General features: G+C 40.9%; 1 pseudogene; it reads right to left on the bottom strand.

Moving 5' to 3' along the window:
• Positions 1–2,182: 2,182 nt before the first annotated feature.
• On the bottom strand, positions 2,183–9,000 carry LOC140722442 (N-acetyllactosaminide beta-1,3-N-acetylglucosaminyltransferase 3 pseudogene; annotated as a pseudogene).
• Between the last annotated feature and the right edge of the window lie 5,910 nt (positions 9,001–14,910).

The following is a 14,910-nucleotide window of genomic DNA, read 5'->3' as shown; positions in this document are numbered from 1 at the left end:
GAGAGAGAGAGAGAGAGAGAGAGAGAGAGAGCGAGGTGATTTGTTTTCCAAGTAAGCTGATGTCGTCGATCTTTCCGTTGCCTTCCGAAGTCCTGTTAAAGTTTTGTGATCACCCAAAAGAGTACAGCCTTCACGCAGAAAATCTATCAAAGGTTAAACACACCGATAACATTCCACCGGTCACCCCTTTCCCACACTGCGATCAAACCCATCCTATCGTGGGCACTGAAAGTTCATCCAGTGTATATTTCTTCTGCATTTCTGTCCGTGCCTGTGTGTCTGTCTGAAAAGGCAGTTGACCTTGAATATATCCCAAACATGCTGAACGTCAGCTGCCCATTTATAGCTCCGCCCTTCCGTAACCATGGCGATTCACGAGCTGCTCGGTGCTCTCTCTCTCTCTCTCTCTCTCTCTCTGTCTCTCTGTCTCTCTCTCTCTCTGTCTCTCTCTGTCTCTCTCTCTCTCTCTCTCTCTCTCTCTCTCTCTCTCTCTCTCTCTCCTCTCTCTCTCTCTCTCTCTCTGAATCGGTGTATACCAACTCTCTCTATTTTTAAAGGCACAGTCCATATTGAATACACCTTAGCATCTCGTCACAGTTTTTACAGATAGCGAGGGGTGTCAGCACACTTCTCCACCAATGTGGAAATGCAATTTACTTGTAGTACCAAACTGGCATTTTTGCCTGTAACAAAATGAGACCCGTCTTGTGTCGGAGTGTTTTGCTAATAATGTTCGTGCAACATTATGCTGAGTGATCCTGAGTACCTGACTGCAGACCGCAGTCCCTACACTATAATGGCAGAATATGGCATTAAATTCAAAACTTTTGACAGTGCGGAGGATCAGAGAGATCTTGGGATCCGAGTCCCCAGAACACACAAAGCTGCTACACAGGTTGACTCTGTGGTTAAGATGGCATTTAGTGCATTGGCCTTCATCAATTGTGGGATTGAGTTTAAGAGCTGAGAGGCAATGTTGCAGCTATATAGGACCCTGGTCGGATCCCACTTGGAGTACTGTGCTCAATTATAGTTGCCTCACTACAGGAAGGACATGGAAACCATAGAAAGGGTGCAGAGGAGATTTACAAGGATGTTGTCTGAATTGGGGAGCATGCCTTATGAGAATAGGTTGAGTGAACTCGGCCTTCTTCTCCTTGGAGCGATGGAGGATGAGAGGTCGCCTGATAGAGGTGTACAAGATAATGAGAGGCATTTATCGTGTGGACAGTCAGAGGCTTTCCCCAGGGCTGAAATAGCTGGCATGAGAGGGCATAGTTTAAGGTGTTTGGAAGTAGGTACAGAGGAGATCACGGGTAAGTTCTTTTTTACACAGAGAGAGGTGAGTTCGTGGAATGTGCTGCTGGCGACGGTGGTGGAGGCGGAAACGATACGGTCTGTTAAGAGAATCCTGGATGGTTACATGGAGCTTAGAAAAAGAGGGCTATGGGTAAAGCCTAGGTAGGTCTAAGGTAGGGACATGTTCGGCACGGCTCTGTGGGCCGAGGGGCCCATATTGTGCTGTAGGTTTTCTATGTTTCTACTCAGACGAAGGCTACTGGGTTTGTCCAACCTTCCTTTAATTTGCTCTTACTAATCAATCCCAAATGCCGATTGGCCACTAGTTGATTGGTCACCGATTGCTCTATTGCACTGCCGTGAGCTGCCCCTCGGACAATGAGCCTTATTGAAGTCCCCTCCTCTCCAGATTTCCGATGTCCAGGTTCGCCACTAGTCAAAGCTACCGGACTTACCTCTCAGTGATGACGTGTCAATACCAGCAACATGACACTGGCAACCGAGTACATTGTCTTAGACAAGACACCTGCTAAATCTAATGCCACTCCCCTTCGCACTACATATGGACTGCTGTCTCAGTATGCATATTGATCTGTTGTCCCCACATGTTCATTGATCTCTTTCCCTCTCTGCAATGTGAATACACCAGTTAAAGCCATCTCCTGCGTGTGTGCTTCTATTTGATATGTAGTTACACAGACACAATGCAGGCTGACATTTGAGTACAGAAGTGATGACCATAAGTTTCTCTATTCCTCCAACCCTGAGACAATTCTAGATCTATATTCTTTGTTGTCCTCACAGTTCCAGTCCAAGAAACACATTTGTCTCTTTCATATTTTGCAAGGGACATGTAAGAAACGGCAAGAAGAAAATACACAGATATAACTGTTACTGAAAATTTTATGGGTGGCTTATTATACAAATGCCCCAAGTGAAGATGTTGTACCTATCTGCACGCAATGCAACAAGGACTGCTCACTTGGAATAACTTTACAATTGACTTAAATTGTGGTGCTCCTGTCAATATTGTAATGTCATTATGGGTGCAGTAAGAATTAGGCTGAGTGATGACACCTGGCAGCTTTTCAAACATTTGTAGAATGTACAAAGGTGCCGACCCTATGAATTAATGTATCCTCCAATATAATTTAGGAATTAACCTTCTTACATTGCAAAAACAACTGATTAACACATGTGCACAAACTGCATTACATTCCAACAGTTGCTACATTCTCTCATGACTCATGCGGTCCTTTTCGTGGATGCAGACTTCTGGGAAGCATGAGCACAATTCAGATTAGCATCATGCACCGCATCCCACATCAGTAGCAGTTCGAAAGGCCGAAAACGGTGCACTAGCAGCAACTCACGGTAATAGCAAGGATTGAAAGAGTCATCTTGGGTTGAAGGAACACTGATTCCAGCTGTCCTGAATCCGCTATGGGAGTGTGGGGCTAGTCCAGCCTTGGCCAGACACATCCCCAAAAATACATCATCAATGGGGTATAGTTCAAGGTCTTGGGCTATGTGGTAAATGATATGAGCTGTATACACAGACATAAGTATGCCCCCTCCACCAACGTATGGTGGGTACGACTTGATAGTGGTCACTATTTCTGGCACATAATACTTGCTCGACTTCTGGCGAATGGGCCCAACCCCATAAATGAGATGGCCCACAAACAGGTGTTGGTGAACCTTCATGCCTGACAAGTAATCAACCATGTTATCGGTGTTGGCAAAGACATCATCATCTCCATTGAAGATGAATTTGGCACTGGGGCAAAATTCACTGACCCACTGCAGCAACTTGTATTGTTTGAGGGTGAGGTTGAAAAAGGTATCCAAGAAATCCCATTGTAGGACATCTCCGTGTTCTCTGTTTTCCATTGCTAACAGCTGATTCAATTTCCTCCTTTCTTTTTGGTCAGGGGAGACACCGGAGATAAAGACTCTCTTAATTTGGTCCCCATTGAATTCGCGTTCTCTGCCCCAGGTCTTCCTTATCATTTCCCGCCGATCCTGGTTGAAAGGGTCAGATTTGATTACCAGGAGCAGGAAGACATTCTGAGATCCTTCTCGGCCACCGCATTTATCTGGGACGTTTTGAATCATTTCAAATTTTCGACAGTGTTTATACATCAAGAAGTTTTTAATGTGCTCTTTCTGTTGATCAAATGAGGACAGGTGCAACAATGTCTTGTTCGCGTGGCACTTTGACTTGAGCACTGATTTAGTTGCATCAGCAGTAACAACCTTGGACAGATCTTTGCGATGAACAGTTTCTGCAACATCATCAGTCTCTCGACGTTGGTCATTATCCCAGAACATGAAGAACAATCCCAGAGTAATCAAAACAGTCAACACTACGTTCTCATAGAATCGCCGATGTCTTCTCATCTTTCACCTGAAGTAGAGAAACAAATATGGATTAATTCAAAGAAAACTTCACATTTACATGATGCTTGAGAAGAATGGGAAGTTTCAACTGTAATGAGGTTCACTAATGCTTTGTAATATTGACCTCAAAGTGATGGTGAGGTAAGTAATGGACAGGGCCCCTACACACTGTTGAAAGTTTAATTGACCTGAAGCATTCCATTCCAGCAGAAAAACAAATCTACCTATAGGATATCATCTCTGTCATTAAACTGAAAATCGCATAGTTTCTTTCTGGGCATTAAAGATATATGATTCCAACGGCTGTATTCCACCTCTCTTCACAGCTCTCATCACTCCTCTCGGGCTTAAACTGAACTGAGACATTGAGCAATAGAGCACAATGCAGGCATTCTGGCCCATGATGTTGAATCGACCATTTATTCTGCTCCAAGATCAATTTATCCCTACTCTCTCAAATAGCTCTCCATTTTTCTTTCATCCATGTGTTTATCTAAAAGCCTCTTAAATCTCACTGACGCATCTACCATTATCACTACCCAGGCTGTGCATTCCATACACCCACCATTTTCTTTTTTTTAAAAAATACTACTTCTGACAATCCCCTAAACTTTTCTGTAATCACCTTAACATTATGCCCCATCATATTAGCCCTTTCTGCCCAGGGAAAATGCTGTTGGCTCTCCATTATCTATGCCTCTTATCAGCTTATACGCCTCTATCAATTCACTTCTCCTCCCACTTTGCTCTAAAGAGGAAGGCCCCAGCTCGTTCAACATTCAGTTTGAGTTCACAGGTTATTGATGCTATGGAAGATGATCTGTTATTGATCTGTTATATTAGTAACCGAATATATGGCAGTGCAGGGAAGGTAACGTGTTAGTACAGCTACTGAAAGCATCTGATTTTCATGGCATTTCAACCTGGTCTATGTATGCCTACAATAGGAGAAACAAAGAGAAGTATACTCAAGGACCTTGGCTTCCTGCTTCTATTTTAACCAGAGAATTGTATTCAAAGCTAAATTAGAAGAGGCCCACCAACGCTGCCATCCATTGGTCAAGCCACTTTATGGAAGGCTACAACTAAGGCATAACTAGTCCCAAAGGCAAGGCTTATTCTACCCAGACATTCAGTAGTAAGCAATCGTGACAAGACAACGAAGCCATCGCAGGCCCACATCTATTGAAGGAAAACGGCATCAGCATCACCTACGGCAGGAAATTACGCTTCATGAAGAGCAGTGAACCTTGGACTCCAGGAGCCCAGAGAAAGCACAGATAACTGATAGCAGAACAGGGCAGATAGTTAGCATGATCCACAATGTGTATGAGTAAAACCTTGGATGCCAGGAGCCCTGAAAAGACGCCAGTGACTGACAGCAGAACGATTTTTACAAGTAAAACTATTTGCACAGGGATGCAACTTGTGTCACTTTAGAATTATGGAATCCTAGAGTAATGCGATCTAAACAGGCCCTTCGGCTCAACTGGTCCATACCAACCACAGCATCCTCCCTGCTAGTCCCAGTTGTCTAGTTTGGCCCATAACTCTCCAAGTCTCTCCCTTCCATGTACCCGTCCGAATGCCGGTTAAATGTTGCAGTTGATCCCACTTCAACCACTTCCTTTAGTAGCTTCTTCCGGGTACTCACGGTCCTCTGTGTACAGAAGTTATCCCAATTTCTCTTTTCAATGTTTCCCCTCTTTCTCTTCTATCTGTGACCTCTCATGTTGGACTCTCCAACTCTCCAATAATGACAATCCACCTTATCAATACCCCTTGTGATTTTAAACTTCTGAGGTCACCTCTCATTCTCCAAGGAATAAAGGTCCAGCATGGCCAACCTCACTGTAACCCAGGCCCTCTAGCCCCAAAAGCATCTTCGTAAATCCCTTCTGCACCCTCTACAACTTTGCAGCGTCTTACCTATAACAGGGTAACCAAAATTGTACAAAATATTCAAAAGTGGTCTCAACAACAACTTATGTAACTGCAAATAAAGCACCGCCCTTAAACTCTACACCATAACTGATGAAGGCTAGCATGCTAAACGCTTTTTTTCACCATCCTGCCTTTCAGTGAACTGACTTGTCAGCGGCTTGCCTTTCATTGTACAAGTTCTACTTCATTTGAATGTCCATCACCTCACATATAACCATATAACAATTGCATCACAGAAAGAGGCCATCTCAGCCCTTCTAGTCCGTGTCGAATGCTTACTCTCACCTAATCCCACCGAACTGCACTCAGCATATAACCCTCCATTCCTTTCCTGCCCATATACCTATCCATTTTTTTAAAATGACAATATCGAACCTGCCTCTACCACGTCTACTGGAACCTTGTTCCACAGAGCTATCACTCTCTGAGTAAAGAAGTTCCCCCTCGTGTTACCCCTAAACTTTTACCTCCTGACTCTAAGCTCATGTCCTCTTGTTTAAATTTCTCCTACTCTCAATGGAAAAAGCCTATCCAAGTCAACACTATATAGCCCCCTCATAGCTTTAAAAACCTCTATCAAGTCCCCCTCAAACTTCTACGCTCCAAGGAATAAAGATCTAACTTATTCAACCTTTCTCTGTAAGTTAGTTGCTGAAACCAAGGCAACATTCTTGTAAATCTTCTCTGTACTCTATTTTGTTGACATCCTTCCTATAATTCGGTGACCAGAACTGTACACAATACTCCAAATTTGGTCTCACCAATCCCTTGTACAATTTTAACATTACATCCCAACTCCTATACTCAATGCTCTTATTTATAAAGGCCACCATCCCAAAAGCTTTCTTCACCACCCCGTCCACACGAGATTCCACCTTCAGGAAACTATGCACCATTATTCCTAGATCACCCTATTCTACTGCATTCCTCAATGCCCTACCATTGAACATGTATGTCCTATTTTGAATAGTCCTACCAAAATGTAGCACCTCACATTTATCAGCATTAAACTCCATCTGCCATCTTTCAACCCACTCTTCTAACTGGCCTAAATCTCTCTGTAAGCTTTGAAAACCTACTTCATTACTTCATTATCCACAACGTCACCTATCTCAGTATCATCGGCATACTTACTAATCCAATTTACCACCCCATCATCCAGATCATTAATTTATATGACAAACAACATTGGACCCAGTACTGATCCTGGAGGCACACCACTAGTCACCGGCCTCCAACCTGACAAACAGTTATCCACCACTACTCTTTGGCATCTCCCATGCAGGCACTGTTGAATCCATTTTACTACTTCAATATTAATACCTAACGATTGAACCTTCCTAACTAACCATCCGTGTGGAACCTTGTCAAAGGCCTTACTGAAGTCCATATAGACAGCATCCACTGCTTTACCTTCGTCAACTTTCCTAGTACCCTCTTCAAAAAAATTCAAGATTTGTCAAACATGACCTTCCACGCACATATCCATGCTGACTGTTCCTAATCAGACCCTGTCTATCCAAATAATTATATATACTATCTCTAAGAATACTTTCCATTAATTTACCCACCACTGACCTCAAAATTACAGGCCTGTAATTGTTAGGTTTACTCTTAGAACTCTTTTTAAACAATGGAACCACATGCGAAATACGCCAACCCTCCGGCACCACCACCTATTCTCAAGATATTTGAAATATTTATTTTAGAGCCGCTGCTATTTCTACACTAACTTCCCTTAAGATCCTAACGAATATCCTGTCAGGTCCCGGAGATTTATCCACTTTTATATTCCTTAATAGCGCCAGTACTTCCTCTTCTTCAAACAGCTCAGGTATTTGTAAAGTAACGGTGATAGAGGGGTAACACCGACGGGAGTAATGTACATAGACCCGGTAGTCATGAAAGTCATCTGATTGATAAGGTTATTTTTTTCCCAGTAAGTGAACACTAATCTGTTTGTGAAATAGGTTGCATTCGTTTGGACGTGATTATCTATAGTTTGTAATCACCACATAGCTGCTGCCTTGCCCATCATTGTATGGCCCCATTGTGGACAAATATTTAAGATTGCTTTATAAAGTTGTTCACTCTGAGATCGGTGCTGCTCCAGGTTGCCGAGGCACAGTTAAATCTGGCGAAAAGGAATGTACAGTGTTCAAAAGATTATTCCAAAATTGTAACTTTTTACCAGAGTTCACATGGCCCGTCCTGCTACTGCGTCTTTCCTATAAGCCTACAGCGATTTCTGCCCTCAGCTGTCACTGGAGTTTATAGTCTGACAGTCAATTGGTCCCAAAGTAAACAATAATTTAATGCGATGACACGACCCGATCTGAACCAGGATGCGGGTCGCGGTTGCTCCCTGGAGCAGATCGATTTGTCGTGAGATACTGTATGTAATCTTTGTCACCGTCTACTGAGGTGCAAAATTAAGCCTGGATCGAACAGCACATCAGAACCATTGGCTCGAAGGAGTTTTTGTGTCGTTTAGTTCTTGCGCTGTGGAGCAGGGTGTGGAGTTACGTGCTGATGAGTGTGACGTGCAGGCTTATGTGTATGTTGTCAACTGAACATTACTCTGATTGTGTTCACTTACTGTTTGGTCCCACAGAATTCAGGTGCTCGGATTCGCTGGTAACAGAACCAGGAGCTCAGCACAGAGTAAACACAGAGACTGTACTGGGTGGGCAACGTTACGATGAGTTAATGCGCCCCCTTGTGAAGGTTGGATTTCTAGTGTTTCTACCAGTTCATTACTGTCTTTAAAATTGTGTGGCTTTGCGGATCAGCCTGATTTTTCTGGAGGAGTGAGTGTGCTATTCCAGCAAAGACAATAAGTATCTGTCAGTGATATTTAAAATAAAACTTTATGAGTTATATCTCATTGGCTGTTGTTAACAAATATCTATGTGCACTGTATTGCGCTCCTCCTGTACCTGATAATGCGGCCTCTGATTGTACATCCGTGGTCTTCTACTGCCGTAGCCCGTCCAGTTCAATGTTCGACAAGTTGCGCGTCCAGTGATGCCTCTCTGCACAGTGCAGTAGTTCGTGATTATTTGAGTTACTGCCGTCTTCCTGGCAGATTGAATCAGTCCCGCCTTTCTCCACCGTTCTCTCTCATTAACAAAACGTTTTTGCTCTCAGAATTGCCGCTACCTGACTTTTTTTCTAGCACCATTCTCCGCAAACTGAGACTGCTGAACTTGACAAACCCAGGAGTTCTGCAGTTCCTGCGATATTCAAACTGAACCGTCTGGCACCAACAACCATTCTACTCTCAAAGTCATCGAGATCGCATTTCACCTCCAGGGGATGTTTGTTGGAGACAGAACGTACCTTGTGCTAAGGAACAGGTCACGGAGTGACCCGCTGGTAACACTGTAGGTTTAGTTAATGATTATCATCAGGAGCTGACTAAACATTAACCAGGGTGTGTTCATTACTTACAGAACCCGTAACCCAGCCTTACTGGGACAGGGTGGTAACAGAATCTGTACACGGTAAGAAGCTCGATCTACTGACATATAAACATCACAAAGGTATTTAGCCACTTTTGTGAACAGTTAAATGAGACTGAGAACGTATTGGATTGTTCAATCATACAACTGTAGCGAATCGCTTTTGAAAGAATTAATAATTCCCTTCAGCTAATTGCATGCACCGACTTCCTGTGCATGTCCCGCGGGAAACTGGTGTTGTTGGAAATGTTATAGAAAAAGCTGCATTTTCAACCCAGCTCCGAATCATCAGCAAAGGCTCGGGAGGTGCGAGCTTCCCGCATCTCGGATCTGTCCCCGGGCTACTGCTTGCAACAGCAGGAGGCCGGTCCATCCACACTCGGGGCTTTACCGATCCCCGACCGAGAGAACTGAGGATTCGCTTTGCTTATTCCTTCACTGGAGGGATCGACACTATCTGTCTACTCTTGACGGCATTTCATTAGGTAGCTACTGGGAGCTGGCGAAATTATGAGAACTACTCACATTGCAGTTTATAGCGGGAGAGGGGTGTAAAGATGTGATGGTTCCATTATATAGTCGGTTGGTGGGACCTGTTGTGGATCACCGCTTGCAGTGTTGATTCCCTTCTGTCAGAAGTGTGTGGGTAGGTGGGAGATCAAAAGAAGGTTTAACAGAGAGACATCTGCACCGTGTGAGTTGTCCTGTGAGGAAAGGTCTGTGATCTTGGCTTTTTTCAGTGATTGAGAAGAATTCGTCATGACCTAAGTTTACAGGTTCTCTCCCCCCCCCACCCCCCTCTCTCCCCTCTCCTCCCCTCTCCCCCACTCCCCTTTACACCACTCTCCCCCTCTCCCCCCTCCCTCCCCCTTTCCCCCTCTCTCTGCCCCCGTGAGTCTCTAATGTGTCTATTTACGTTACTCCCGTTGGTGTGTTTCCTTGCTATCACACATGCTTTACAAATATCTGAGATGATACTCTTTACAGTGTGATGAAAATACCTTTAAAGTTAAATTCACTGGATGTGTTTTGTCAGCCGGAGGATGCTGATGGGATATTTAATAAAATACACATGCTGAATTTACGGTGACAGAATTAGGTCTGTCTGTGATCTCAGCGCCTTTATCCTGCGTCTCACCTGTAACATCTCACTCACTTGTCCTTCAAAGACCATTACACTGCAGAGATTACAGAATTAATGGTAATAATCTGCTTCTGCTGAATATTGAGGAGGCCATTCCAATGAGACGGAGGGGGAGAGGGGGAGAGGATTTCCTGTACTAAATGTCACTGGGCGTTGATACAAATATCAAAGTCTGCATTCAGTCGGCACTTTATTACGCACTTTCTGTACCTAACAAAGCAGTAACTCGGTGTATGTTCGTGGTCTTGGACAGGGCGTCAAAGGTTACGGTGAGAAGGCCGGGAACTGGGGTTGAGGAGGAGAGAAATATAAAGGGTGAGCCATGATTGAACTGTGGAGCAGACCCGATGGGCCAGATGGCCTAATTATGATCCTATTTCTTAAGGTCTTATAGTCTTCTGCTGCCGTAGCCTGTTCACATCAAAGATCAAAATGTTACGTGATCAGTGATGTATTTCTGTACACTGCTTATAGAACATAGAATAGTACAGCACATTACAGGCCCTTCGGCCCACAATGTGTTGCCGACCCTCAAACCCTGCCTCTCATATAACTCCCCACTGCATTTTATAGCGGTGGGGGGCGTGTAAAGATGTGATGGTTCCATTATACAGTCATTGGTGAAACCTTTTGTGGATCACCGTCTTGTGTTGATTACATTGTGTCTGAATTTTGTGGGTAGTTGAGAGATCTTTAACAGGTTTAACAGAGAGAGATCTGCGCGTTGTGAATTGTCCTGTGAAGAATCGTCTGTGATATTGGCTTTTTTTCAGTGATTGAGAAGAATTTGACATGGCCTAAGTTTACAGGGCAGTGGATACATTGCAGTTTTTTTAAAATAACAATGTACTCGATTTTATCCGTAGTAGTTCGGTAAAATCAGTGGGATATTTGATGAGACATAAAGTATCCTGCGGCGTCTTGACAGGGACGTGGACAAAATAGTTCCTGTTGTGGGAGGAACTGAAAGCAGCAGAAGACAGTTGAAAGCAGATTATTACAATTAGTTCTGTAATCTCTGCAGTGTAATGTTCCTTGAAGGACAAGTGAGCGAGATGTTACTGGTGAGAGGCAGGATTAAGGCGCTGAGATCACAGACAGACCTAGATCGGTCACAGTAAATTCAATTCAGCATGTGAACTTTATTAAATCTCCCATCAGCCTCCTCCAGCTGGCAATAATATATCTAGTGAATTTAATGTTAAAGGATGAGCCTAGTTCGGAGTTTTTTTTTAATGTCCCTGTTGTGTCTGCCTCTCTGACTACCCATGGCAGATCTTTCCACGGACCCACTGGTCTAGGGGAAAAATACATCTCTGAGATCCCTGTACTTTCTTCTGATCACTTGTATTAACCATTTCAGCTGGGAATTTGTTCCATGTTTTACTGATTACCTTGCCTTACCAGTATCCATTGTTTCAGTATAATAATACTATGTAAAGTAAAGAAAGGCATTAAAGTAAATTGATATTTAAATTGCATATATATATATATATATATATATATATAGCAGTTAGAAGTAAGGCCTGTAAGTGGGCAGAAGAATCAGTTAACATGACTTGATAAAGTGTTGGGTTGGTTTGTAGTGTTAGGTTTTTTTATATTTAGCAAAATATTTTTCCCTTTGCAGGGCTCCTCTATTTTAGGGCCGTATCTTGTCTTTTTTTGCAACTGGCGGGAGAAATTAAGGGAAACTTTTTAAAGCCACTATTATAAAATGGGCAGCTCGCGGAGACTATTCCGTTTTTGCTCTATGGAGATGCATTTCGGCTTTTTTTTTGCCGATTTTCGGGCTTTTTGGGGTGGTGGGAGGATTGGGGTTAGTTTTGATTTACACGATTAATTGTAAGATTAATTTTAGTTTTTTGGGGGGGATTTTTTTCCCATTACGGAGTTCTGGAACATGCACATTTTGTGTATGGTTGTACTTAGCAGCGCCAGTTTTGATTTACCTGCGCTGGTATGCTTCCATTTACGTGTTAAATAGAATAATTTTTTATGGCAATTAAACAGATAAATGTTGTAAGTTGGAATGTATGTGGTTGGAATCATCCTATTAAGCGAAAAAAGACTTTTAAAATCATTAAGCCGATACAATTTTTGTTCAAGATACGCATATCACAACGGGCGATCAAAATAGATTTTTAAAATGTGGGCCTTCAATTTCACGCTACGTGTCAAAATAAAACAAAGGAAGTATCTATTTTTATTCAATCTAATACTTTATTCATCCAAGAAGAGATTGTGTCAGATATTAATGGTAGATTTTTAATTGTTAAAGGAACAATTTGCAATAGAAAAATTGTTCTGGTTAACCTATATGGACCTAATGTGGGTGATCCTTCTTTTAAAAAGAAAAATGTATTTATTTTATTGTCGGACTTAAATGAATCTATGTTGTTAATGGGTGGTGATTTTAACTTTTGTTTAACCCTTTTGATTGACAAGAGTTCAACTAATCAGCGGCTTCCGAGTTGTTCTGCATCATTTATTAATATTTTCTAATTGATTTTGGCCTGGTTGAAATTTGGAGACATTTATATTCTAATGATCGAGATTATTCTTTTTATTCTCACGTTCACAAAAAATATTCGAGAATCGATTACTTCATAGTTGATCCCCGATTTTAGTCCAAAGTCCAGACATGTGAATATGATGCTATAGTTCTTTCGGATCATGCGCCTTTAAGTTTAGCTTTTGAATTGAATGATGCCGTTATTGCAAATTTGCCTTGGCGTTTTCCAGAAAATTTATTACGAAGTCTGGACTTTGTCAAATTTATTGAGACTCAGATAAAAGATTTTTTTTTTCCTTTAAGCAATACGGGAGATGTTTCAAAATTGCTTATATGGGATACATTTAAAGCATATCTGCGCTGTCAGATAATTTCCTATTCAGCTAGGCTTACGAAACAGACAAAAACAGAGTTAGAGAAGATTTCCAAACAAATTAAAGACTTGGATAATATTTATGCAGTCTCTCCTAACATTGATTTATCTAAAGAAAGAGTTGAACTCCAATTACAATATAATTTATTATTAACTTATGCTATTGAAAGAAATTTACTTAAATTGAAAAGTCAATTTTATGTATTTTGAGATAAAAGTAACAATCTATTAGCATCTCAATTAAAAGCAACTGGAGCTAAAAGAGAAATTTTAAATATTCGTAAGGAAGATGGTAGTTTAGTATGCAATTATGAAGATATTAATAAAAAATTTCAAGACTTTTATATTGAACTTCATAAATCTCAGTTTCCAGTTGACTTTTCTAAAATGAATGACGTTTTACAAAAGACTGATTTTCCTCAAATTTATGCTGAGGATCAACAAACTCTTGATGCTCCTATTACTGAAAGGGAAATTTAGAAAGCTAATTTTTCATTGCAATCTCGTTAAGCTCCTGGACTGGATGGGTATTCTGTAGGATTTTATAAAAATTTGAAAAATTTCATATATGTTGGAAACATTTAAAGATTCTTTTTGATAGGAGAGTTACCTCCCACATTTTATAAAGCTTTTATTTCTTTAATTCTTAAGAAAGATAAAGATTATACTGACTGTGCTTCATATAGACCGAGTTCATTATTAAATGTGGATGCTAAAATTCTCTCAAAAATAATGGCTAATCGGTTGGAAAATTAAACTTAAAATTATTTCTCAAGATCAAATAGGTTTTATAAGGCCTAAATTTCCAGCATCCGCAGATTTCCTCGTGTTTAGGTTTAATAAAGGGCCGTTATTCCTTTTCTAATGTCCGAAGATTGTTAAATGTTATAGATTCATCCTTCTTTAAGGTTTCCCAATGTGTCGTGTCTCTTGATGCTGAAAAGGTATTCGATAGAGTTGAATAGAGATACTGATTTAATGTTTTAGAGAAATTCGGCTTTGGTATTAATTTTAATAAGTGGATTAGAATGATATATAAAAGCCCCATTGCTACTGTTATTACTAACATTTGCAGATCTCCTTTTTTCGGCTTTCATTGGGTACGAGACAAGGAAGTCCATTAAATCCTTTGTTATCTAATTTGGTGCTGAAACCCTTGGCTATTGCACTTCGTAAAGCTAAAGATATTCATGGAATTTTTATAAATGGGACTTCATAAGATCTCTCTTTCTGCTGACGATCTTTTAGTTTATATTTCGAATCCTGAAGAATCCATTCTTAGCTTATGAAACTATTCAATGATTCTGGAAAGTTTTCAAGATATAAACTAAACCTTCATAAAAGTGAATTATTTCCTCTAAATGATTCTGCTTTTATATATGATGACATTCCTTTTAGAGTTACGGACATTTAAATATTTAGGTATTATTATCACTAAAATTATAATTATCTTTATAAAGCTAATTTGGTTCCTTTAGTGGTTTTTAAGAAGCAATTATTTTGTACATGGAATCCACTTACACTTTCGGTAGTCGGTTGAATTTATGCAGTTAAAATGATGATTTTACCAAAATGTTTATATGTATTTCAAAATATCCCTTTTCTAACTAAGAAGTTCTACGGTCAAGTTGATTCCATTATTTCAACTTTTGTTTGGAATAATGCAAAAGCGAAGAATTGCTAAATATCACTTTCAAAAATTTAAAAAAAGATGGAGGTCTTGCTTTGCCTTATTGAAGAATGTATTATTGGGCTGTTAATATACGTT

The sequence above is a fragment of the Hemitrygon akajei genome, unplaced genomic scaffold (genome assembly GCF_048418815.1).
Source record: "Hemitrygon akajei unplaced genomic scaffold, sHemAka1.3 Scf000077, whole genome shotgun sequence".
Taxonomy (NCBI): domain Eukaryota; kingdom Metazoa; phylum Chordata; class Chondrichthyes; order Myliobatiformes; family Dasyatidae; genus Hemitrygon; species Hemitrygon akajei.
This window is presented reverse-complemented; position numbering and strand designations above follow the sequence as displayed.